Source organism: Trachypithecus francoisi, unplaced genomic scaffold, assembly GCF_009764315.1.
Source record: "Trachypithecus francoisi isolate TF-2019V2 unplaced genomic scaffold, Tfra_2.0 Lachesis_group12, whole genome shotgun sequence".
Classification (NCBI taxonomy): domain Eukaryota; kingdom Metazoa; phylum Chordata; class Mammalia; order Primates; family Cercopithecidae; genus Trachypithecus; species Trachypithecus francoisi.
Window position 1 is genome coordinate 39508314 of NW_022681457.1, and position 27846 is coordinate 39536159.

A 27846-nucleotide genomic window follows, 5' to 3' on the forward strand; every position below is an offset into this window, starting at 1 on the left:
GGGTCTTGTTGTGGGGAGCAGCGGGGAGGGATAGCATTAGGAGATATACCTAATGTAAATGACAAGTTAATGGGTGCAGCACACCAACATGGCACATGTATACATATGTAACAAACCTGCACAATGTGCACATGTACCCTAGAACTTAAAGTATAATAAAAAAAAAAAAAAAGAATGAGGATCTTCTTCCAAAAGAGGGGTATGTCTGAAAAATAGATACATGATCTATGATAAAAAAATTCCTCCCAATGGCCGTCAACATTCAAGTTTTCAAGAAGCTAAAATAGAGATTAATTTGAAGATATCAATGACAACTGTACCCTAATTGTATGAAATTTGTGAGAAACCCAGTACTAATCAGAAGAAGAGATTCTGACAGGTCTATTACTGTTTCCTGTGGTATGTTTCTTGTTTAATAAATGATATCACTTAACACAGAATTAGAGGTGAGAATTTAACACTTCTTTATAAGTCATTCAGTCTCTCCTATAAAATCATTCTCTTTGTTCATAGAGATGGAAAAGATATCCATCTATCTATGGAGAGGCATGGGTACCAAATATAAGGCACTATATAAGGCCTGATGCCAAAAGGGCAAGTTATGTTTATTTCCTATTTATCTCCAACACTAGAAAAGAGAAGCAAGCTTAGTCCCTTTTCTATGCTTGTAACAGAATACCACAAATAGGTAATTTATGGAAAATAAATTCCTTCCTTTCTTTCTTTTTAAATAGAGACAAGTTCTATGTTGCCCAAGCTGTTCTTGAACTCCTGGACTCGAGCAATCCTCCCACCTCTGCCCCTCAAAGTGCTGGGATTACAGGTATGAGCCACCACACCCAGGCAAGAAATTTATTTCTTACAGTTACGGAGGCTGAAGTCCAAGGTCAAGGAGTTGTCTCTGGTGAGAGCCTTCTTGCTCAGGAGGATTCTCTGAAGAGATCTGAGGTAGCACAGAGCATCACAAGATGAGAAGGCTGAGTGTGCTAATGTGCTAGCTTAGGTCTCTCTTCCTCTTCTTATAAAGCCACCAGTTCTCCTCCCATGATAACCCATTAATCCATTAACCAATTAATCCATTAGTCCATCTATGAGGACAGAGACTTCATGATCCAATCACCTCTTAAAGGCCCTACCTCTCAACAGTGCCATATTGGGGATTAAGTTTCAACATGAGTTTTGGATGGGACATTCAAACCACAGCATATCATAAGCCAATAAAAGAGTTAATATTTATATAATGTGATCAAGTAAAGGGTTTTTAAGATCAAAATTAATATTCTTCTCGCATTACCTTTACTTTGATTGGGTTTAGTCAAGTTTAAGCCCCCTCAGCCATGTGAGGACACAGTGAGAAGACGGCCACTTATAAACCAGGAACTGGGCCCCTGCCAACATTTAGTCTGCCCTTGGACTGCTCAGCCTCCAGAACCATGAGAAGTAAATGACTGTTGTTTATTTGTACCCAGTCTACGGTTTTCTGTTACAGCTGCCCAAACAGACTAAGACAATAGCTAATGAGACAGACAAGGCAGATAGATAAAACTCGCCTTGCAGGTAGCAAAAAATAAAGCTGAATATGTCAGCAGTCAAGCAACAGAAGCAGAGCACTAATATGACATTGTTTAAACATTCTGACTTAGCTCAGCCTGAACCCAGATAAATACCCTGGACTTTTCAGTTTCATAAAATCCCTTTGTTGATCTATGACTTAGAAGAAGAAATGAGATGAGAAGGCACCATATATCATTCTTAGGTCCAAACCAGCTTGTTAAATCCTGGAACAGACTAACTTGAAAATGATTATTGGACTAGCAAGATTGATTCATTTCAAGATACATTAGTTTAGTACATACTGTGTACTATGTACTTATCATTAAGACATAATCTCAGCTCTGGATAGCCATTCATCTTCAATGGACATTCATAAATGAAGCATAAATAATTCAGCAAGGCCTAGGTGAAATGCCTGATGTAAAAATCCATCTATATATATTTTTACAAATGTTTCCCTTTCATCAACTTACAGTTTTCCTCACAAAGCTATATCTTATAGCTGTCTAAACTGTATACTGCATTTTGAAAATGCTTACAAAAAAATTTTACTTCTTTGCTTGCTTTAAATATTTTTTAAATTTGTCAATTAGTTAAATTTAGGAAAAAATTCAAAATTTCCATTAATTTAGTAATATTTATCCTTAAGGATGTTATTTAATGTCAGTTTTTTTTTAAGCCAGTCACAAGTATTAATAAATGACTACTTAATCCTCTCTAAAAGCCATGCTCCATCTGTCTTAAGAATTCTCAATGGTTTCTGTCAACACAACAATCAAGAACAAGTAAGACTAGGAAAAGTCTTAAAAGCAAATAAAATAATCTAAATGAGACAAATGAAGGTAAAGATTCATAATGAGTTAGGATATTTTACCATTTCTCATGGGACAGAGTCCTCCCTGAAATATCTTTTGATATCAATGTCAAGGTCTGAATATCAAAATACTGAGACCTTGAATCTTATTAGATATGCACCACTGCTCTAAATTCTTGCATTTGTACTGTCTTTAGAGGGCACAAAAACTTTTCTCAGCATATTAACCAACCTCTAAGCTGGATTCTCTGCCACCTCTAAAAATCTATAGGACAGGTAAAGGAGTTCCCAAGCTAGTTTCAATATTTCAAAAACCCTAAGTGCCATAACAGATCATATATAGTTGATTCTCATAAAGTTGCCATGAACACTGAATTATCAAATACTCAATACTAAGAGAAATTCAGAGTGAAGTTCCTGCTAGCCTCTGATTAAAATATTTTCAACAGCCTAACAACACATATCCTTGTTTTATCTGTGCTTTTCTTTAAAAACATTTTTATTTGTTTATTTACTTACTTATTTATTACTTTTCGAGACAGAGTCTCACTTTGCTGCCCAGACTGGAGTGCAGCAGTGGCGAGATCTCGGCTCACTGAAACCTCCGCCTCCCGGGTTCACGCGATTCTCATGCCTCAGCCTCCTGAGTAGCTGGGATTACTGGTGTGCGCCACCAGGCCCAGCTAAATTTTTTCTATTTTTAGTAGAGATGGGGTTTCACTATGTTGGCCAGAATGGTCTGTAACTCCTAGCCTCAAGTGATCGGCCCACCTTGGCCTCCCAAAGTGCTAGGATTACAGGCGAGAGCCACCACGCCCAGCCTAAAAACACTTTTATATCGCTGATTCATAAACACTAACTCACAGTCAACAGCACTGTAACTTTTTATCACAGCCTTCTTGCACTTAGGAACACTATAGACAGCACTTTAGCACTACACTTAGGGGCAATTTTAAACAGTGAAACCACCTCTTAAAAAAAAAGTGGGAAAGATGTAACACTAAGTAAATAGAAAAGACAGCTAGAACAAGAAGGCAGAGTGTCATTTTGTTTAACCTCATTTGGAAATGCGTACATCAAACAACTCAAATTTCACCACTCTGAACATGTCCACAAATGACTGCAAAAGTGCCAGACGTATTGATTTGGGGGTTACAAATAAGTTTTAGCCAGTAAATGAGTTCACAAATGTGGAATCCGAGAATAATGAAAACAGACTACTGTCATCCCTCAGTATACATGGGGATTGGTTCTGGGACTCCGCGTATAGGTAGCCAATAAACAATTGCTAAATTATTTATTTAACAAGCACTTAGTATCCAATAAATGTTAAATGAATGGATAATTATAGAAAATATAATAATTTAGACACATCAACAATAAAAAGTACAAATATAGCTTACCCCATTTCAACAACCACTTAACATACTAGTGTAGGGCCAGGCGCGGTGGCTCACTCCTGTAATCCCAGCACTTTAGGAGGCCAGGGTGGGTGGATCACCTGAGGTCAGGAGTTCGAGACTAGCCTGGCCAACATGGCAAAACTCTGTCTCTACTAAAAACACAAAAATTAGCTGGACTGAGTGGTGCACACCTGTAACCCCAGCTACTCGGGAGGCTGAGGCAGGAGAATCTCTTGAACTGGGAGATGGAGGTTGCGGTGAGCTGAGATTGCGCCACTGCACTCCTGCCTAGACAACAGAGCAAGACTTCGTCTCAAAAAAATAAATGAAAAAAATAAAAAAAAAATAAATAAATAAATACTAGTGTATTCTCTTCCATTCTTATTTCAACGTGCATTTTTAAAATCAGAATTTACACAACACACACTTTCGGCATCCTGCATTTATTCCCCACTTAAGCCACATAATTAAGGGCTAAATTGTTTGGTTGGGATTTTTTTTATTTTTTAGAGACAGAGTCTCACTCTGTCACCCAGGCTGGAATGCAGTGGCGAGATTACTGTTCACTGCAGCCTTGATCTCCCAGGCTCAAACGAACCTCCCAGCTTAGCCTCCCAAGTAGCTGGGACTACAGGTGTGCGCACCACCATGTCCTGGCTAATTTTTTTTCTTCTTCTTTTTAGTAGAGACAAGGTCTCCCTGGGCAACCCCAGGCTGATCTCCAACTCCTGGGCTCAAGCGATCCTCCCGCCTAGGCCTCCCAAAATGTTGGGATTACAGGCGTGAGCCATACCACCCAGCCTAAAATTGTTAATGGCCATATAAAACCGTATAAATAGTTTCTAATTTAACCATTTCCATTCGGTTAGGACATTGCTTCTGATATTTTACTATTTATTATTAAAAATGCTGTGATTAACATTCTTGCACACTCTGTGTCTGCATTTGATTATTACCTTAAAACAGACTTACTGGGTCATAGAATATAAATGTTTCCATCCTTGAAGGACACTGTCAGGTGGCTTTTAAGATAAAGCTTCATTTGTTAAAAATTCTAAATGCATTTTTAAATGACTATGCAAGAAAGTTCATTAAAATATATTTCTGAAGCATACTTTACATAGAAGACTTATAATAGGCTTTACTAATTTGCTATCACTCAATGTAGCTTTAAGTGTTTTGTTTTAGTATTACTAATGAAAGAAAAATGTTTAATTTAGTTTAACTAATTTGATTATCTCATTGAATTGTTCTAAAATACTTGATTTTTAAATTTAAAAAACCAGTTCAGCCGGGTGTGGTAGCTCACTCCTGCAATCCTAGCACTTTGGGAGGCCAAGGTGGGCGAATCACCTAAGGTCAGGAGCTCAAGATCATCCTGGCCAACATGGTGAAACCCGCCTGGCCAACATGGTGAAACCCCATCTCTATTAAAAATACAAAACTTAGCTAGGCGGAGTGGCGGGTACCTGTAATCCCCGCTACTTGGGAGGCTGAGGCAGGAGAATCACTTCAGCTCAGGAGCCGGAGGCTACAGCCAAGATCACTCCATTACACTCCAGCCCGGGCAACAAGAGCAAAACTCCATCCAAAACAAAAACAAAAACAATGGAACAGAAAAACCAAGTAAATTTCCAATGCAATGACTAAAAGGGCTCTCAGAAGTTATTTAGCCTAGAAGACATACCCTAGTGGCTTTTCTGACACTTAGCTGCCCTGTCACAGAGGAATGATTAAGGGCATTGCAGTTAGATACCTGGTAACAAATTACAACCTCTCTGAGGAGAGATTAACTACTTTTCTCTTCCATGAAAGAAAAAGGCACATCAATCTTGAATAATTATCATTCCATATCAGATTATGGAACGTCTGGCATAAAGTGGGCACTCAAAATTGCTTTCTTTTTCCAAGTTAGAGGAGTCTCTTAAATCACAAGACACCCCATTTTCATTTCTTGATTATAGTTTCAAATTGCTAACACGGAATATTTTTTGTTTTCCAGATTAGGTCTTGTTCTGTTGCCCAGGCTAGAGTGCAGTAACACAATCACAGCTCACTGCAACCTTGAACTCTTGGGCTCAAGCAATTCTCCCACCTAAATCTCCTGAGTAGCTAGGACTACAGGCACAAGCCATCAAGCCTGGCTTTTTTTTTGAGACGGAGTCTCACTCTGTCGCCCAGGCTGGTACAGTGGCACGATCTAGGCTCACTGCAACATCTGCCTCCCAGGTTCAAGCAATTCTTCTGCCTCAGCCTCCCAAGTAGCTGGGACTACAGGCCCGGCTAATCTTTGTATTGTTAGTAGAGATGGGGTTTTACCATATTGGCCAAGCTGGTCTCAAACTTCTGACCTCATGATTTACCCGCCTCAGCCTCTCAAAGTGCTGGGATTACAGACATGAGCCACTGTGCCCAGCCTGGCTTTTTTTTTTTTTTTTTTTTTTGAGAGACAAGGTCTCGCTATGTTGCCCAGACTGGTCTCAAACTCCTGGGCTCAAGGCATCCTCCTCCCTTGGCCTCCCAAAGTGCTGGGATTACAGCACTGGTATAAACCAATGTGCCCCACCCAACAAGGTATTTTTAAACATGAAGCAAAAAAACTTAAGATATCACAAATATGGAAGGGTGGGAAATGTGAACATACACTTCAGTGGCTGGAATTGAAAGTATCAGTGTACTCACCCTGAATCTAACCACAAGAAAACACTGGAAATTCAAACTGAGGGACACTAAATACCTCGCCTAATCTCTTAAAAAATGTCAAGAAATTTGAGGCTAGGATGGACATGGTGGCTCAGGCCTGTAATACCAGCTACTTGGGAGGCTAAAGCAGGAGGATCACTTGAGTCTGGGAGGTCAAAGCTACAGTGAACCAAATTCATGCTACTACACTCCGGGCTGAGTGACAAAGTGAGACCCTGTCTCAAAATATAAATACATACAGAAATGTGAGGCCAGGTGCTGTGGCTCACGCCTGTAATCTTAACACTTCGGGAGGCCAAGGCAGGAGGATCCCCTGATCTCAGGAGTTGGAGACCAGCCTGGATAATACAGTGACGCTCTGTCTCTACAAAAAAGCATAACATTAGCCAGGCATGGTAGCACGCGCCTGTGATCCCAGCTATTAGGGAGGCTGACGTGAAAAGATTGCCTGGGCCTGGGAGGTGGAAGCTGCAGTGAACCATGATCACACCACTGCACTCCAGGCTGGGTAACACAATGAGACCCGGTCTCAAAAAAAAAAATTAATTAAAAAAAGAATTTGACTAACTGTTCCAGATTAAAGGAGACTGGAGAGACATAAAATGCAATGTATAATCTTTGATTTTAAAAAGCTCTGAAAGTAATTATTAAGATAATTGACAAAATCTGATTGTGGACTGTAAATTATATAACATATTAATGTTAAATTTCTTAATTTTGATCATTGTAACTGCAGTTAAGAGAATACTCTAGTTCTCAGAAAGAAAAGTCTGGTGGTATCCTAGATCTAATTCTGCTCTGTGGAACAACTCATTACAGCCCTGCATTACCTGAAAACAACTGTCCCCTTCCCTCCTTCACTCATTCCTATACAGTCTTCCTTCTCCACAGAAAGCACTCTCAATTCCTTCAAAGGTTTTCATGGGTTACCCTCCTGACATATCTATCTTTTCATTTACTTTTCTTAAAGTGTAGCTTTCAGAAATAAGGCCAACATTGTAAATGTGTCCTAACCAACATGGAATAAATATTATATCCCTTATTATGGACAAAATCCTATTAATGAAGCCTGGTAGTTCTTTTTTTCTTCTTCTTCTTTAAGCAACTCACCAGTTGGATGTCTGAGACCATATAAACTCAAACTCCTAATAATATACAACCAATAAACCCTATTTATTCTATCTCTAAAATGTCTCAAAAAAACAAACAAACAAACAATCTACTCTTTCTGTTTTACTTTTATTGCTCCAGCTCAGGCCATCATCATTCTATTTAAACAACTGTAGTAGCCTAAGTAGTAGCCTAATGAGAGAATCTCTCATTCCAATCTACTATATTTGCCCACAAATATATCTGTCTTCATAAACACTGACCTGAATCTGATTTTTCAGTACCTTAAAGAAGAATCGGGAGGGAAAGAAAGCAGATGACTTTCTCTCCTCTTCAATTCCTAGAAAATTCTTATTCCTCAAAGGCCAATTCAATGATCCATCAAAATTAACTGCTCTCTACTTTGCTCCCATAATGCTTAATAATTCTATCATAAAATCACAATGTATAGTTTGATATATCTATATTCTCTATTCAATTATAGGCTCCTTGAAGGAATAAAGCAATACAGTTTTTATTCTCTTAGTACATACAATGCCTTAACATTGATTAATTGAAAATTTTAGTCATATAACTTTTTCTATCTGAATTCCATATTTTTTTAATTCCACACTTTTAAGCAGCTCACACTATAGGTTTCTGCCCGTAGTTTCAGACAGAACTTACAAGTTGTTTTAGTTATCCTTGCCAGCTAAATTTTTCTGACATTTTATAAGCACAACTGTACATTTATTCAAAACATTAATGAAAATATTAAAATGGACAACAAAAAGTAGCTTTTTAGATACTTTTTTCTTGCTAACAGTATTTAAGAAAGTTTATTTTACACTATTAATGAAATGTTCTTAATGCTGATGAGCTAAGCCTGTATTTCTCTGCCTCTTTTCCAAGGCATACCTAGGAAAACAATCTCCAAAACTACTGCTTTCCTTTTTAAAAATAAGACTTTATGCTGTTCCTAGTCTTCCGGCATACTTTGTGTAACAACAAATTAACAAAAGCTATCAATACCTCTCAGTTCCTTAATGTCTTTAAAATGATCTAAAACCTGTGCCATCAGCCAGACAGATAATGGATTCCTGGAATCCAATCAAGTGGTGAAGTAATCTCGGTGAGGTTTACAAAACTTGATCTGGCAATAGAGTTAAAAAGCAATTACAAAAAAATTACAAAAGGTCTTAAACTTCAATTTAGAAGAAACCAACATCAACTTAGAGTTCCACTGTTACTATACCGACAACTTTTACTAACGGTTCATTATGTCCATCTGTGACATAAGAAAAACCACCTAGACAAAGGTAGTTTCCAAGGCCAATGTCAGGCTGATAAACAGCCTGTCAAGAGATGGTAACTGAACTGTGGACATAAAGTATGTCACAGGAATCTCAACTTGCTTAAGACAGCAAAACTGTTCCCGTACGTAAGTGACTGCCGAACCTCCATGATTAATTAGAATATTGAAATTAAGTATATCAAACTCATGATACCAATACTGTGTGGTTTAAAACTATTCTAAATATTTTTTAAGTTCTTATAATGTTGAAGAGAATTTTAACATTATAGATGATGATAGTTTCTAAATTTAAAATAGAAACTGACTTCACACTTATGATTTTAAGTTTAAAAGTGTAAGAATATTTAGCATAGTTAATAAGAATACTGGAATGTTTAAGAAAATTTGTGATTCACTGTAAGTCTCATTTATTAAATTTAAAATTTTAATATTTACCAATTATAATTCAACAAAGCTAGAGAAAATATAAAATTTTAAAGTTTTAAAGTATTTGGGAAGCCGGGTGTGGTGGCTCATACCTGTAATTCCAGCACTTTGGGAGGCCAAGGCGGGCAGATCACCTGCCATCAGAGTTCGAGACCAGCAGGCGGCCAACATGGCAAAACCTAGTCTCTACTAAGATACAAAAATCAGCTGGGTGTGGTGGCACACGCCTGTAATCTCAGCTACTCGAGAGGCTGAGGCAGGAGAATTGCTTGAGCCCAGGAGGCGGAGGTTGCAGTGAGCCGAGATTGTACCACTACATTCCAGCCTGGGAGACACAGTAAGACTCCATCTCAAAAACAAATAAAGTATTTGGGAAAACCCTACTTGTTGAAATTTACTCCACAAGGAATAGTGCTTAAAAATAAAACAGTATATCAAATGTATAAATATAGGGAATGTACTTAAGCAGCAGTAGTACTGGTAATAGCTAACATTCACACTGCAATGTTCCTAGGGCTCACAACCTTGTTCCAACACTTTACTGTATAAATTCATGCATTCTGGCATGTTGGCTCATGCCTGTAAACCCAGCACTTTCGGAGGCCAAGGCGGACAGATCACTTGAGGTCAGGAGTTTAAGACTAGCCTGTTTACCAACATGGTGAAACCCTGCCTCTACTAATAATATAAAAATTAGCCAGGTGTGGCAGTGCACACTTGTAATCCCAGCTACTTGGGAAGCTGAGGTGGGAAGATCGCTTAAACCCAGGAGGCAGAGGTTGCAGTGAGCCAAGCTCGTGCCACTGCACTCCAGCCTGGGCGACACAGAGCCAGACTCCATCTCAAAAAATAGTAACAAGATAAATACTTATATGGACTAAAGTGTCCCCATTCATGTGTTGAAATCAGTCTCAAAAAAAAACAATAAATAAATTCATTCATTCAGCAAGTATTCACTGACCATCTACCATGAACTAGGCATCATTCCAAGCTCTAATAACTGCAGCAGAAAAAACATAATCCCATCCTTCATGGATCTTATATTCTTAGAAGAGACAAACAAATATCAGGTATGATCATTACTATTAAGAAAAACCAGAGAAAGTGAAGGAAGAAGATACTATTTTAGGTAGTATAATGAGGTTCACACCAATGAGCACCATTCACATTGAAGTCTATGTAAATGATGTCCCTTAAAAACTCCCTCAGGGAAAACCTTTCTAGCTGAGGTAACATTTGAACCAAAGAAGGAAGGGAACAGGCCATGAAAATATTTGAGAAGAGTATTCCAGGAAAAGAAAACAAGTATAGATGCCATTTTACCCAAGGATATTTTAAGGGAGACTTAATCTGTTCAATTATAATTACTAGGCTATGAATCAAAGTCCTCCCTCACTCAGAAAAAGTGTTCTTCGTTTATAATTAATGTGCTAGTTAATGGAATAAGAAAATATATAAGTTGAACTTGAAGACAAATTTTTACATTGATGATTTTAATTACTCAATATTTTAGAAAAGCAAACATTGTAAACAGCTCTACAACCAAAAGCAGCCACTGACATCAATAAACTCAAACTGACACTTCATTGTTCTAAGTATTTTACTGGAATTGGAGCTCTAAATTTCTTTAACGAAAGTAGATGCTCTTTATCATGTAACATACCAAGGAATAAAACTTCGTCTTTAAACAGCTTTTTCTTAACCATCTCCCTTCCAGTATGAAAACCATTCTCCTACACATAAAACAGAAGTTGGGCATTTCTCATTATCTATCTCCCTAATCAAAAGGCTTCTTTCTTCCTTATTGATGTCGCTTTGAATTTGGCGGAAACTAGCCCTTTTTATTGCCCTTAAACATTTTTATAACCCTCACCTCATTCCAGCTCTATCTAGCTTATATTCTTATATTCTTATATTACAGCTCTATCTAGCCTACCCACATTCCTAATTATCTTCCTTTTTTCCTACCCATTTCCTCTTCATACATTACACAGATTGTGAATGGTCTATTTAAGTGAATGAAAGAATGTTTCCTAGCCCTAAACACTACTGTGCACATCACTTTAAATCCTATCAATAAGTCAAATGATTTTTTAAATTAACCTTATATACAATTAGTTAAATGGGTATCTTTTTCTTTTTTTTTTTTTTGAGAGTCTTGCTCTGTTGCCCAGACTGGAGTGCAATGGCGTGACTCGGCTCACTGCAACCTCCACCTACTGGGTTCAAGTGATTCTCCTAACTCAGCCTCCAAGTAGCTGGGATTACATGCACCTGCCACCAGGCCCGGCTAATTTTTGTATTTTTTTGTAGAGACACAGGGCTTTGCCATGTTGGCCAGGCTGGTCTTAAACTCCTGACCTCAGGGGATCCACCCACCTCAGCCTCCGAAAGTGCTGGGATTACAGGCATGAGCCACTACACCCGGCTAATGGGTATCCTTGATATGTTTTTCTTTTGAAAAAATTTACTTATGAGGAAGTCATATTAATTTCTTTAGATTACTCATGTTTTTCTTCCCCAGTGGAATTTTTTTTTTGAAATTTTAATAACAGGTTTTATTTTTAAGAGCCTTCTATCAATATTGATTGCTTAAACTATCTGTGGTCATCACCAGTTTCTTTTCTGAACTTTCTGAAACCTGCTTTTCTGGGAATTGCTATCTAAGATAAACTCCAAGCCAGCATAGAATGATCACTACCTTTCGATTCCCATCATTTCAATTTCTAGCTGGGAGGCATGGAAAAGCACGGGCTTTGGAATCAGATATTTGTCACTTACTAGCTGTGTGACAAACTTCTCTGAGCCTCTGTTTCCACGTCAATAAACTAACAAATAGCATTTACTGAGCATCTATTTTATATCAAGTACATTATATACTCTCTATATACATAGAAAGTACCATATCTATTTATAATAAGGAAAACAAAGCTTAGAAATAAGTAACTTGCTTAAAATTACAGAGCTCATATGATCGCACCACTGCATTCCAGCCTGGGCGACAGAGCAAGACCCTGTCTCAAAAAAAAAAAAAGTTAGAGCTCATAAGTGCTAGAGCCAGGATTTAAATCAAAGTCTATCTGATTCCAAGTACATGTTCTTTTTACTACACCACAAAAAAGTGACTATAAAAACAGTCCATTTGCTCAAAACAGATGTTCAATAACAGTTAATTCTATATCTAAGTGTTCTTCCTTTTTGGTAAGAATCAACTTCATACCAGCAATTCTCTTCAACTTTTAGGAGATTAAACTGCCAAAAAAAAACAAGAATTTATCAGAAGCTCTGATCATCTTTATTATTAGTGAATTATTTAATTAATCAAAACCAAAAACTGTATCAAACTATGCCAAACATATTCTTCAGATATTTCTGTGCTACCAAAAAAAAAAAGCTTTATGCACAACCATATCCAAAATAAGCACACTGTGTGATTATTCATCCCCAGAGTTCTTAAAATACATACCTTGTAGAGACACAAAGCTCTTAAAAGAAAGTGTCATTCCTGAGAGGCATTCAGATCAAGACAACGGAAACACACAGTAGTTTGCCAGAATCCAAATAACCACCACAGACAAGAACTCTGAGGTTGTCAATATCATCATGGAACTACAGATATTAAGTTTCTCTTAATTATCTTCTCTTTCTCTTCTCCCCACTTCTTCTTTATACGTTACATAGATTGTGAATGGTCCATTAAGTGAATGAAAGAACATTTCCTAGCCCTAAACACTACTGTTCACATCACTTTAAATCCTATCAATAAGTTAAACTGATGTAAGCAAACAGAAATTAAGAGCTAGAATAGCATTAAACTTTCTCAGTTTTTTTTTTTCTTTTCTTTTTTTTTTTTTAAGATGGAGTCTCGCTCTGTTGCCCAGACTTGAGTGAAGTGGTGCAATCTCAGCTCACTGCAACCTCTGCCCCTCCAGGTGCAAGCGATTCTCCTGCCTTAGCCTCCAGAATAGCTGGGATTACAGGCGCCCACCACCACGCCTGGCTAATGTTTGTATTTTTAGTAGAGACGGGGTTTGTCCATGTTGGCCAGGCTGGTCTTGAACTCCTGACCTCAGGTGATCCACCCACCTCAGCCTCCCAAAGAGCTACTATTACAGGTGTGAGCCACTGCGCCCCGGCCTCTCAGTTTCTTAAAAGTTTAAAAAGGTTTATACATTACAGTTTATAGGTAGCTTTTATTACTAAGAACTTCTAAAATGCACCAGCTGATTTAAAAAAAAAAAAGAAAAAAAAAACTGTAATAGGCTGAAGGTGGGAATGACTTAAAACAGGTAAAAGAGATCATTTTGGTGTGACAGAAATGTTCTAAAATTGGATTGAGGTAATAGTTGCATGGCACTGTAATTTTACTAAAAAGCACTGAATTATGCACTTAAAAAGAATATGATTAAGAAATTCCTCTCAAAAACCTATTGATACAATAAATGTTGTGACCCCACCCCAAATTACTCCCTTGAAATTAATACCAGTATTTAGGTCTATTACCAGGCAAATCTCCATGTTTTACTTCAATCAAACTCCAAAGCATAATTTTAGTACATGGGGGCCTCCAGATACTGAATTGCATTGTTATCCTCTTTATTAAACCAATACAATTCTAGAACATAACAGCATGCAAAAAAATTTTTTTCTTTTTTTTTGGGACAGAGTCTCACTCTGTCGCCCAGGCTAAGTGCAATGGCATAATCTCGGTTCACTGCAAGCTCCGCCTCCTGGGTTCAAGTGATTCGCCTGCCTCAGCCTCCCCGAATAGCTGGGAGTCCAGCACGTGTGGCTAATTTTTTGTTTTAGTAGAGACGGGGTTTCGCCATGTTGGCCAAGTTTGTCTCGAACTCCTGACCTCAGGTGATCCGCCCACCTCAGCCTCCCAAGTGCTGGGATTACAGGCATTATGAGCCACTGCACCTGGCCGAGCATGCAAATTTTCACCACAAACATTAACCAGTTTAAGAGTTGCCTTACTGAAATTACACACAAAAACAAAATCTATTAAGGCAACAGAGTCTGGATGGTTAACAACACCCTGATGAACAGACTTCTATGAAAATTATCAGAATCAAACTGGAGTAGTAGTAGTGTTTTGTTTTTTAATAAAACAAAACAAAATGAAACAAAACAAAAACCACCCTGACAAACAGCCAGGGAAGGCCATGAAGGAAGGGCTCTCATGAGGGTAATGCATGATAAAAACTATCACAAAAGATTCTGCAAAAACTACCACCTTATACAAAACGTGACAAAAAAAAACAAGCCAGGTGCATGGTACATACACACCTGTAGTCCCCGCTACCCAAGAAGCAGGAAGATTGCTTGAACCCAGGAGTTCACATCTAGCCTGGGAAGCACAGCAACACTCTGTTTTTTTTTTGTTGTTGTTGTTGTTGTTGTTTTTTGGGGGGGTGGTTTTAAACTTCTATGAGGACATCTGCCCAGCAACTGCCGGTCCAACCTCAGAATGGAGGCACTTTACTTATTGACCCTTGCAGCCAAGAATAATTATCTCAAAATAATTAGGAAATCCTCCTCACTTTTCCTTTAAAAACTTTTGTCTTCTTTTACCTCCCTGTATATGCACATGGTTTACTATAGCAACAATATTCCCACTCCAATGCCCTATTCCCAAATAAACATCATTTTCGTATAGAAAGCCTGTGTTATTTAGGTTGACAAGACCAAAGTATTCAAACCACAGCTGTTTCCACTTCTGATTGTTCTGGTGAATATAAGACTTGAAAAAAAATTCAAATGTCACTGTAAAATGTGATACCAAAAAAATTCATTAGAATATAATCTATGGCACTGGAACAAGGACGGACATATATAAACACAAATGGTACTGAAGATACATATGAAGATAGCACCTCAAACTCCAAAACTCCACAGTTTGAGTGCTGAGGTTCAAATCCCAAACCCTGCATTTAGCACCTGTGTGACACCAAGCACGATACTAAACCCCTTTGCTTTATTTATAGAATGAGGGTTACAGTAACCCTCTGTATAAGGTTGTAGGGAGTACTAATGATAATGAACAGAGTATCTAGCATGTATATGGCCCACAGCAAATGTCCAATAAATTTTAGTTATTAGTACTACTTTTGTAATAGTTTTTAAAATCACCTAAAGCAGCTCTTTCCAATCTTCAATATACATACAAACCACCTGGAATCTAGTTACAGTAGTTCCCTCCCCCCATCCACAATCGATACATTCCCAAGATGCCCCCGCTCCCCTTCACCTCTCTCCCGCCCCTGTGGATACCTGAAATTGAGGATAGTACCAAACTGGATATATACTATGTTTTTTCAGTCTGATAACTGAGATGGCTACTAAGTGATTAACCAGTGGGAAGCATACAAAGTATGGACACGCTGGACAAAGGGATGATTCACATCCCAGGCAGGACCAGAGGGACAATAAGAGATTTCATCAGGATACTCAAAAGGGCACACAATTTAAAACATTGTTTATTTCTTGAATTTCCCATTTAATATGTTCAGTCCAAGGAAAGCAAAACTGAAGATAAGAGTGCAGGAGAGACTACTGTAAAATGAGATTCTGATATTCAGAATCTGTTATATGAGAGGTCTGGAGTGCAGTGTGAAATCTGAATTTCTAGTAAATTCCCTGATAGGTGCCAGGGAACTATAAAGTTACAAGGATGGCTGTCAAACTTTAGCACACACCAGAATCCTCTAGTGGTCTAGTTTAAAACACAGATATGGCCGGGCGCGGTGGCTCAAGCCTGTAATCCCAGCACTTTGGGAGGCCGAGACGGGCAGATCACGAGGTCAGGAGATCGAGACCATCCTGGCTAATACGGTGAAACCTTGTCTCTACTTAAAAATACAAAAAACTAGCCAGGCGACAAGGCGGGCGCCTGTAGTCCCAGCTACTCGGGAGGCTGAGGCAGGAGAATGGCATAAACCCGGGAGGCGGAGCTTGCAGTGAGCTGAGATCTGGCCACTGCACTCCAGCCTGGGTGGCAGAGCAAGACTCCGTCTCAAAAAAAAAAAAAAAAAAAAAAAAAAAAAAAAAAAACCACAGATATCTGGGTTCCATCTCGAGTTTGAGAAAATCTGCATCTGTAAAATTCCCAAGTGATGCTCTGCTGCTATGCCCAGAACCATATACTGTATTGAGAACTATTGATCAAAGGTTCTCATCTAGGATATGTATCAGAATCACTTGTGGGGTTTTTGTCTGTTCATTTTGTTTTTTAATGCAGATACCCTGACTATACCCAAGTAGTGCTACAAAGTGTGGTCTCCTGACCTACTAAATCTGAAATTCTAAGGGCAGAGCCCAGCAATCTATTATTTAAAACAAGTAACTTTCAGGCGATTATGATGAATGATACTGAGAACCACTGCCATGTATCTACAAATAAATCAAAAGATCCTTGGTGACATTCTCCTAAATAAACAAAGAGAAGTAGCTACCTGTGTGCTTGGCTTAGGTCAAACTGGAAAATGCTCTGACTAGTTCACTAGGTAGGAATGGCATTTATTCAAATTTAGAAGTAACTCTATAACCATTACAAAAGTCAGTTAATCTCTCCCCCATTCTTCAGGAGATAATGTTTCCCTATGGCATGACGATGTTTCCCCCAAGTCAGACATTTAAACTCTCCAAATTAAAAAACAAACGATTTTTTTTTTAGAAATTAGGCTAAAACTTTACAATCATCTAATTTCCACAAAATCTCAGCAAATAAAAGATGACTGAAGTACAGGACTGCTAAGCATACACATTACTCTTAATCATGACCAAAATATCTAATTTCAACAACTATTTGCCATTTATAATATTCTGGCCCTAACACTTACTGACTGAAATAACCAAAATTCGCTTATAAAGGAAATTAAGCCTTTATATTAATTATATGCACATATCATCCAGGCATATCATAACCATAGGACTTATATGAAAGAAAAATTATGTGCAGGAATACAGTCATAAATCTATGACTTTCCTTAAAATTAAGAAAGTGAAATGGGACGAAAATACAAAAGGAGAACTCATGAGAAGAAAGCTGCACTTTACGGCCAGGCAGGGTGGCTCACGCCTGTAATCCCTACACTTTGGGAGGCCGAGGCAGGCAGATCACCTGAGGTCAGGAGTTCGAAACCAGCCTGGACAACATGGAGAAACCCCGCCTCTACTAAAAATACAAAAATTAGCCAGGCGTGGTGGTGGGCGCCTGTAATCCCAGCTACTCAGGAGGCTGAGGCACGAGAATCGCTTGAACTCAGGAGCTGAAGTTTGCAGTGAGCCAAGACTGCGCCACTGCTCTCCATCCTGGGTGACAGAGTGAGACTCTGCCACACACATACACAAAAAAAGTTGCACTTTACACTTGAAGCTAGCCTGAAAGGGGTTAATCTGGTAAGGCTCTTAGTTGATTCCCAATATTTTACCAGCCTTTTTGATTTTATAATCTACACATCACAATGTTGTACTGTTCATGAACATAAAAATTGTACTGTTCATAAATGTAAGTATTTTGAAAGTAAAGTGGCTTAAACTTAAATTGGAACCTTTTTCTTGGTGGGGAGGCTCACAACATGCTTTGAAATAACTGAAGATACTACATGGTATCATAAAAATTAGAATGGGAATCACGCTTGAGGAATTCAAAGAATGAAAAGAAAGCTACCAACTCATAAGATAAAAGTCCAAATGGCCATTAGCTGGCCAGGAATCCTGTACTATAGTTTTTAAAACAAAATTTTTAAGTAGGAAAAAACAAAACAAAAGCAACTGAGGTACTGCATAAGCCATCAGTGACAAAAATTTTTAAATATACTGTTTACCCAAATAGCATTAAAACACAAAAGAAGGCTACCACAGAGTCTAAAACAAAGAAGTCTTTTATTTGATGTCCCCTCCTAGGAGTTCTTGAAAACTATGAATGCCATGAGAAAAATGTCTAAGTGTTGAGATCTCCAGGTACAAATCAGGTTGAGTTATAGGATTTCTCAGGTTACTCATATTAGAACAGGATGAAGACACAATAAAACAGTTGAATCTCACAAACATAACATTGAGTAAAAAAGGCCAAATACAAAAACAATACAAACTGTATAAATCCTAGGCTCAAAAGCAAATAATTCTATGATACTAGACATCAAAAGTGGTTTCTCTTGATGGGGGGTGGCAACTAGGGACCATTAATGACCGGAATAAACACAGAAGTTTTTGGAGTTCTGACAGTGTTCCTCTTAGTGACGGTTACACCAGTGTGTTCACACTGAAAATTCACTGAGGTGTACATTTATGAGAACTTTCTACGTGTACTAGACTTTAATTGCATTTACCTTTATTTTAAAAGAAGGAAAAAGAGATTTCTCCTTAGGAAAAGACACATTGGCCAGGTACAGTGGCTCACGCCTGTAATCTCAGCACTTTGGGAGGCCGAGATGGGCGGATCACTTGAGGTCAGGAGTTCAAGACCAGTCTCGCCAACATGGCGAAACCCCATCTCTACGAAAAATACAAAAATGAGCCAGGCATAGTGGTGCATGTCTGTAGTCCCAGCTACTCAGGAGGCTAAGTCAGGAGAACTGCTTGAAATCAGGAGGCAGAGGTTGCAGTGAGCCAAGATCATGCCACTGCACTCCAGCCTGGGCAAAAGAGTAAGACTCGGTCTCAAAAAAAAAAAAAAACAAAAAAAAATTACTGCAAAAACACCATAAAAATCTACATACGGTGAAGACAGTTCAGGTAAGAATTATAGGTTTGGGGTGGGGAGTGGAGAGTTAATATACAGAAGTATCGCCAGGCGCGGTGGCTCAAGCCTGTAATCCCAGCACTTTGGGAGGCCGAGAGGGGCGGATCACGAGGTCAGGAGATGGAGACCATCCTGGCTAACATGGTGAAACCCCATCTCTACTAAAAAATACAAAAAACTAGCCGGGCGACGTGGCGGGCGCCTGTAGTCCCAGCTACTCGGGAGGCTGAGCCAGGAGAATGGCGTAAACCCGGGAGGCGGAGCTTGCAGTGAGCTGAGATCCAGCCACTGCACTCCAGCCTGGGTGACAGAGCGAGACTCCGTCTCAGAAAAAAAAAAAAAAAAAAAAAAAACAGAAGTATTACATCCCCAATAATCTATGGAAATAAAAAAAGTAAATAAAAGAGAAAGTATTACAAAGTTCTTCAAGGGCTATCAGTGGATAAATCTCACACACACCCCTTTGCCAGGAGAAATAATCTTGGTAGTTCCCTCTATAATACAGCCAAGCCACCTAAAAGCATTATTTCGTTTTATTTATGAAACACATCAATCTGCTTTCCAATGGGAAAGTGTGTAACAATGGCAGGATCTATTTTCCTTGAACTTCCGACCAATTAAAAGAAAACTTTAAAAACTAGTAAGGAGGGTAAATAGTGCCAGAATATAATTAAGCAACTCTATTTCCTGGACCATTTCAGTGACATTTTGAAAAAGCAACTCATCTCTTATGGGGCAGCAAATTTCAATAGCAAAAAAGGTGTAAGTTATGTTCCAATCCCTTTAAATCTCACCATAACCCAAGATAGAAGGAAATTACATCACATAGAATTGTTCATCTTCAATTCTCTGTAGGTGTTCTTTAAGCACAGGACACACTTTTTTTTTTCCAAATATTTATTATTTTTTCACACTCAGAGTTACTTAATCTGGCTTTTTTTACTAGCATTATTGTAACCAGAAAAATCTGTGAACAAAAAACATTAAAGCCATTTAATAAAATTAACAGCTTTGCAGCCATCACAATTTCAAAATGTAAACAAACATAAATACCTTTTTTCAATTATTTTGAGATCACAAATTATTTCATAACAGAAAAAAAGGCATCATAGTAAACAGTAAGCATTTTCAGTATTAAAAACGCTCTCTTTGACATAGATACCTTCCTAAAGCTTACTTGAATGTCTTGTGTTATTAAATTTCAGTACATGTATCATACTGCTATCTCAACATTTGAAGAAGAAAGTTACTGTGATTCTGTAACCCAAGTGCTACAGCTTTAAATGAAAAATTTTAATATATTAGAGGTATATGATATCAAGTTCTATACTGCTGTTTAACACTCTAAGCATACATCCTAAACTGTTAATTTTAGAAGTTAATTTCTCTAATTCCCCAAAATCTGCCAAAGTAGTTTTTCTCCTTACAGTTTGTTGTTGGGGGTTTTTTGACACAGGGTCTCACTGTGTCACCCAGGCTGGAGTGTAGGGGCGCAATCTGGGCTCACTGTAGCCTCAACCTTTTGGGGTCAAGGGATCCTTCCACCTCATCCTCCCCAGTAGCTGAAACTACAGGCACAAGCCACCACACCAGGATAATTTTGTGTAATTTTTGTAGAGATGAGGTCACACTACGTTGCCCAGGCTGGTGTCGAACTCCTGGGCTGAAGCAATCCTCCCACTTCAGTTTCCCAAAGTGTTGGGATTACAGGCATGAGCCACTGTGGCCAGCATAGTACTTTTAAGTAGTTTCATATTTTATCTCTGTTCAAGAAGGGGGAAATTTTCATTGAATGCAACTAAATTATGTGGCATGGAAAAATCTTATTTCAAATTTTGGCTGACAAGAAAAGGAATTATAAAACATTGTTTTGTTAAAAAATAAGCTTTATTATTCTCAACTTACAGTAATCTTAAAAATAAATAAGGAAACAAACACCACAATAAGAAAGCCAAGGCAAAATATATTAAACATATCATAGAATCATCTAAAAATAATATGAATGTTTTTAAGGACTGGGATAAAAATAAACTATTTAAAATAAAAATGATTAAAATGTAAAAATGAAGCATAACAAAAAAATGAGAAAAATTTAAAAATTAAATAAAGCATTATTTAAACGACTTGAGAAAATTACCAATGTGGAGGAAAATATTTAAATTCTCATTTCACACCAATGCCAGATGAGGTAAAAACTTAAATTTATTTAAATCTAACTTAGAAAAACTAAACAAACAGAATTAAACCAATATTGTTTATTACAGTTCTAAAAAGGGAGGAATTTCACAAAATCAGTAGAACAAAATTATATCAAGATGTTTGGGCTGGGCACGGTGGCTCACCCATGTAATCCCAGCACTTTGGCAGACCGAGGCAAGCAGATCACACCTCAGGTCAGGAGTTCCAGACCAGCCTGACCAACAAGGCAAAATCCCATCTCTACAAAAATACAAAAATTAGCTGGGCATGGTAGTATGCATCTGTAGTCCCAGCTACTCAGGAGGCTGAGGCAGGAGAATCACTTCAACCTGGGGGATAGAGGCTGCAGTGAGCCGAGATGGTGCCACTGCACTGCAGCCTGTGCAACAGAGCAAGACTCCATCTCAAAACAAACAAACAAACAAAAAGATGTTTGACTGCAATAATGTTAACATCTATTTATCTTCAAAGATCACAAGATAAATACATCTATAAACATGCTTCACCTCAGTAATTAAAGAAATAAAGCACAATATGTCATACATCCCCATTAAACCTTTATAAAAAACGTTAAGTGTTGATGAGTAAAGGGTAACAACCACTGGAAAGAGAATACAAATTTATCCCTTTTCATTAATATTGTGCAGTATGTTTTAAGAGCCTTTAACATGTACCTAAAAAATCAATTCTGGCAATACACAAGAGACAGATAATACTATATACAAGAAACGTGTATAAATATGTTCTTTGCATGGGGGGTAACATGATATGTTCACTGCACAGAATATTTTACAATCATTTATAATGATAGTTATTAAGATGCATTGTGAGAATGGGAAAGTGTTACCTAACAGTAGGTTAAAAAGCAGGACATCAAAGTAAATGTTTTTACCTACAAATATGTAAAAAATATACATTAAAATAATGGAAGCAATATATCAAAATTCTAATAACAATTCTATTAATTCCCAAGATCTAATTCCTCAAGCCAGCTTTCAAAATCATTAAAATACATACACACACCTTATACACAAGTCAAAGACTATCTACTTTACCACTAATGGAAGCATAATGTTTAAATTAACATACTAAATTAGACAGAGAAGGCCAGCAATGCAACAAAGAAAACTCACTACAAAAACCTGGCACCTTAGGACACTTAGGCTAATAGACTCAATACCAGGATTCAAAACTATACAACTGAATCATATGCATAGGTCATTTACTAATTCTAATTATCTGCTTTACTATTTTCTTCATTAGCAAATGTGCTAATCTTTAGGCAACTGGTTGTTCATTACTGATATCAAATATTAAATATAACAGAGTCTTGTTTGGGAGTTTCCTTGAAATATTAAGTAGAAAGATAAATAGGTTAAAATAATAAAATAAAACAAAGGAAGTTCCACACACAACAGTACCATTTTTATTTGGTATCATCTGATAAGGAGAGATCTACAAGTAAATTTTCCAGAAAACTGAAACGTAACATTTAATTAACAGAGTTTTGAAAATGTTTACTTTTACAGCAATCTCAAAAGACACCAATTTCTTACTTCCTTAAACATAATACACAGAATAAAGGTTTATTATTAAAGTCATCATTGTCACACATCAACTTACTAGGATGCTCTATGATACTGTCATTCCTTCAGAAGTTAATGATTATAGGAGTGTATGTCTTTATGTAATGGCCTTAAAACACTATTCTACCATAGTTTCACCTACTTTTTAATAGTTCTTCCTTTTCCCCTGAAGATGTCATTTCAGCTGCCAATGTCCCTAACTCCAATGGCCAACACTGAAGATTTTTATCTGCGGACTACTTCCAGTTAGTTGTTTCCTAATAAAGGCTAATGGCTTATTATACTTGCTTGCAGTCATTTTGAAGGCTTACAGATTTTTTCATGTCCAGGATTTCTGCTATGTTTCAAATGGCTGAGGTCATTAGCAATAAATGTCAGTTGAATCACTGACTCTATCTTACAAATATACTGGAGTTCCAAAAACAACAGTAATAATAATACCTGAATAGTTTGATTAATCACAAAGTGATAGTCTCCTCAGGGCAAGTTACTCACTCCTCTCTAATAAGACAAAAATTACCTACATAAATGAGAAAGATCAGCTGAAAAGAAAAACAGAAAAAGTGAAAAGCAAAGGGTCAAACAAAATAATCAAGTCAAGACTTTGGACTTTCAGAGAGTGGTTTTCAGAGTACAATTATAGTAGTTATCAGAGCATTAACGACAGAAATTTGCACCAGAGTATACACCAAATCTCTAGTAAATACTACTACAAAAATGAAACTCTTCTAGCAACTATTCCTTGTAGGCAACTCCAAACTGAATTTTCATATGAAATTTAGGTGTTTTTATTTTATTTTTGACCCATGGTCCCACTCTGTTGCCCAGGCTGGAGTGCAATGGTGCAATCACAGTTCACTGCAGTCTCAACCTTCTGGGCTCAAGCGATCCTCCGATCTCAGCCTCCCAAGTAGCTGGTACTACAGGCATGCACTACCACGCTCAGTTTTTTTTTTTTGTTTTTTTTTTTTGTTTTTTGGTAGAAACGTGATCTGACTATGTTGTTGCTGGTCTCAAGCAATCCTCCCACCTCAGTCTCCCAAAGTGCTGGTATTACAGGCGTGAGCCACCAGGCCAGCTTAAGGTAACTTAAAGTTACAGGTTTGTGGAAACTGGCATAGTGTCAGACCTTAAGGAAAATTCAAGTGAGAACAAATCAGTATTATCATATTATCACTGCTATTAATTTCCTCTGATCACTGAAGTTCATTAGCTCTCATCATTTATATGACTATAATAATTGAGAAAAATGAAAATTAAATTTCTTGGTTATTTAAATTTTACTCAAGCAAAAACAAACCATGTAAAAACACATTTTTCCTCTTCCTTGGATTTTTCTCAGTATATTTCTACCAAGTACAAATAATTTCGTGTCTGTAAAAGACTGGTAATTCCCAAGACCCACTACTGAAAAGTTTATAAAACAAAAGTCCTAAGAGTAAGGAACATATATTATTTCATAGCTCAGATGTACGTGGACTATTGAAGGCCGAGTTACCAAGCTAAATTTATGCAGATACCTTTGCAAAGGTCATTGTAGAACTGTGACCTTCAAACTCATTGTCACTTTCACAATTTTCTACTACTAAAAATAATAATAAAATGTACTTGACAAATGTTATTTAACTGAATAGCTTTATCTAAAGTAAAGAATTCACAAGGTTTCAATTAAGTATCACCTTAAGCTGCTGACTTTTATGACAGGAAATATCTAGCAATTCTGTGAACGGACCCAGAACTGTCTTAAAAAAAGATGAGGAGAAAGTTGCCTCAAATACTGACTCGGCTGTCGTCCAACTATTATGAGCCTAACTATTCTTGGACCATGGCTCTTGACTCACTGTCAACCTTCTACATTCCTCTTTTCTCCTCAACTTGTCCAATTCCATTTCAACATCAACCTCTACACTCCCAACATCCCCTTTTCCTCTTTCCAACATCATATCTCTCAACGCTCACTTCTATTCCTCAACATTTCTACTTGCGTTGTTACAACAAAAAACCACATTGCCCAAAGAGTGGACACTTTTCTTGTGTGACTGGTTTGATAAATATTATTACTGGTAGGTTTAAGGGGGAAATTACAAAAACAACACTTACAAAATGATAGCCACTTAGCAACTTCAAGCATATATACCTTTGTTTGTACCAACTACTGATATGTCAACCACTCTCCAATTGAAATCACTAAACTGCAGGGTCAGAACTACCATTTTAATCACATTGATAAACTTTTAAAACATCTGAAAAACTCCTATATAGTTAGGTTACAGCTTAGAATATATAATATATAAAGTTAAACATGTAACAAACATTAAACATAAAAATATAAAACTAAGTGATAAAACATTAATTTATTTAAATATTGTTTTACATGTACTTTCTGTGCAAAGCTACCAAGCACAATAAATCAACTTTACTGCAAAAATAAGTCATTTGTGATATTTTCACAAGATTATACTACCAAAAAAATCAGTACAAACAAAAAAATCTGCTTTTTATCTAAGTATGCATACATGAGTCTTGACAAATAGGCACATACCACTAAACAAAAATTTAATTTGGCTAAAAAATGTTTACTGATTGCCAACGTTGTGTTGACACCCCATTAAAACAACACTTTCTCCCCTTCATTTAAGAAACAAAAACTAAACTAAAACATGGAAATATCTGGAATGATACAGAGCAACCACAAAGGCTGGTTACAGAGATTTAAGACTCAGGAATGGAACTTTGTGGTACCTGAAATAAGTACTGTGTTACTCTATACTATATACCTCTGTATGACGTGCAGGAAAAAAAAAAAAAACTTTTGTAGTTTTAAAAAACAAACTATGAATGAATTAACTAGTCATCTGATTCGTTTTGTAATTAACTCCCCACTCCCTATTTAGTACTGCAACTACTTAAAATAAAAATCCAAACACTACTTAAGAATACGAAAAAACAAAGGTATATTGTAAATTGATTTCTGAGACATTAGGGAATTGGAGAGAAATATTAAATTGATTTCAAACTCATTTAAGAAAAATAAAGCTCAAACTCTGATACCAAAGTTTGAGTTTGCTCTTTACTAAAAAGTAGACCTGAGGCCGGGCGCGGTGGCTCACGCCTGTACAGTGCTGTAATCCCAGCACTTTGGGAGGCTGAGGGAGGTGGATCACTTGGGGTCAGGAATTTGAGACTAGCCTGCCAACACGGTGAAACCTCGTCTCTACTAAAAATACAAAAATTAGCCGGGCGTGGTGAAGCGCGACTGTAAACCCAGCTACTCGCTACTCGAGAGGCTGAGGCAGGAGAATCGCTTGAATCTGGGAGGCGGAGGTTGCAATGAGCCGAGATCGTCCCACTGCACTTCAGCCTAGGCGACAAGAGCGAGACTCCGTCTCAAAAAAATAAAAATAAAAATTCACATGAAACAGTCTGTTACCCTAAATATGTAACGTAACCATCCCTAAACATCAAAGATGGCAACGTCAGTAACACAGTGGTAATTAAAACCCTACCGATAACTGAGTTAATAGGCACGTACAAAATGATTAAAAGCAGGATTTTCTTCTGACCTTAGGTGCTATCAGAGACATAATGGGCCCTCCAAATACTGCCAAAAGTTACTGAAAATACGAAGTCAGGGTGATGAGCAAATGACACCCAGAGAAAAGAGATGGGAGGAGTTCTGTTTCAGGAGACTGGAGACAGGTACTGCAGCAGAAAACGCGACAAAATAGTTAACAGGTCTGGAATACTTTAGAAAATGGCAACAAGGGAAAAACTGACAAGAACGTTTTAAAGTTAAGAGGAACGGTATCCAATGGAATCATCAGGTCTGCACGAGCACGGCTCCGGACTTCCCGTGAGTGGGACAGGGTGGAACTATCACTGCGTGGGGAGAAGGACCCGGCTGAGGGGTGCATATGCTTTTGCAGGTGGCGGAGCGCCCGCAGGGGGATGGGGAGGGCAGCGTTGCCTCAATGGGGTTACTGTATTCCCTTCAAGACTATAGGAAGCTGATACAGCACGTATCCCGGCACCAAGAGGCACTCGCCCTGGGCCCCTCCCTAACGACTTGCCTTGTAGAAAGAGTTGCGGGTCCCAGGCCCCCGGAACCCAAGGCTCCGCCATCCAGGACAACTGCTCTGCCAACGAGGTCCCGCGAGAATCGAGAGATCTCGCGATACAAACACACTCGCATCTCGCGAGCTTCCTCTAACATGGCGGTACAGCAAAAAAATCAGTATTTCGAAACTTAAAAAGCACTTCACTAACAGTGTAGTGAACATTTAAAACACCGAATAGGAAGTCTTTTCCGCTTCATATGTCTCCTCCTTTCCCCTTGTACAGAAGAAAAGCGGCAATCTTAAAAACCTCCAATTACCACGGTTATACTACACAAACACAGCGCAACGCGCTGCCTCAGCCGGCCTCCTTGTCACGTGCAAACAGATTTTCGGCGTGCCCATCACGTGGGCCGCCACTGAGCGAGCGCGCGCCCGACGCCCTCCCAGGAGCCCTCCCCGCCCCCCTTTCGCCCGCGCACACGTGCGCGCGCACCCCCGCCCCACGTGGGGGCTTCGCCGTCACAGCCGTCGCAGTCGTCGCCTCCAGCCCACCCCCTCCCAGTACTTGGCTCCAAATCCGGGTCCCAAGCCGATCGTTTGCCACCCCCATTCCCTCCCCCTTCATTCTCCCTCCCCCGTGTCTGGCCCTCACCACGTGCCCCGAGCTCCTGCTCACCTTTCACGCGGGGTCGGACGCCACGGGCCACTTGGGGAGGCGCCGCCGCCTTGGCCGCTCTCCGCCCCCGCCACGGCACTTGCTCGGGTGGCCACCGCTGCAGGAAGCTCGATAGCGGCGCCCCGGCGCTTCCAGGTGGGTCCCCGCCTCCAGCTCCTGCCACTTCCCGCAGCACCAGCGGCTCCTTCCGGTCCCCTCCTTTCTCCTCCTCGTTGGGACGGGCGGGCGGCGGCGGCGGCGGCGGCGGCGGCGACTGCTGCTGCTGTTGTTGCTGC

General features: G+C 38.6%; 1 protein-coding gene across 10 annotated transcripts in view; it reads right to left on the minus strand.

The window, feature by feature from the left end:
- ZZZ3 (zinc finger ZZ-type containing 3) overlaps positions 1-27846 on the minus strand; it is a 127715-nt gene extending 99869 nt beyond the window's left edge. For 4 of the 10 annotated variants that reach the window (XM_033225351.1, XM_033225347.1, XM_033225348.1 and 1 more), the window contains exon 1: positions 27572-27846. The gene's annotated coding sequence lies outside the window, so the exon portion shown is untranslated. Of the gene's footprint in view, positions 1-26907; positions 26993-27571 lie in introns of those variants that run through there. The other 6 variants (XM_033225341.1, XM_033225342.1, XM_033225350.1 and 3 more) reach the window with 3 other exon arrangements.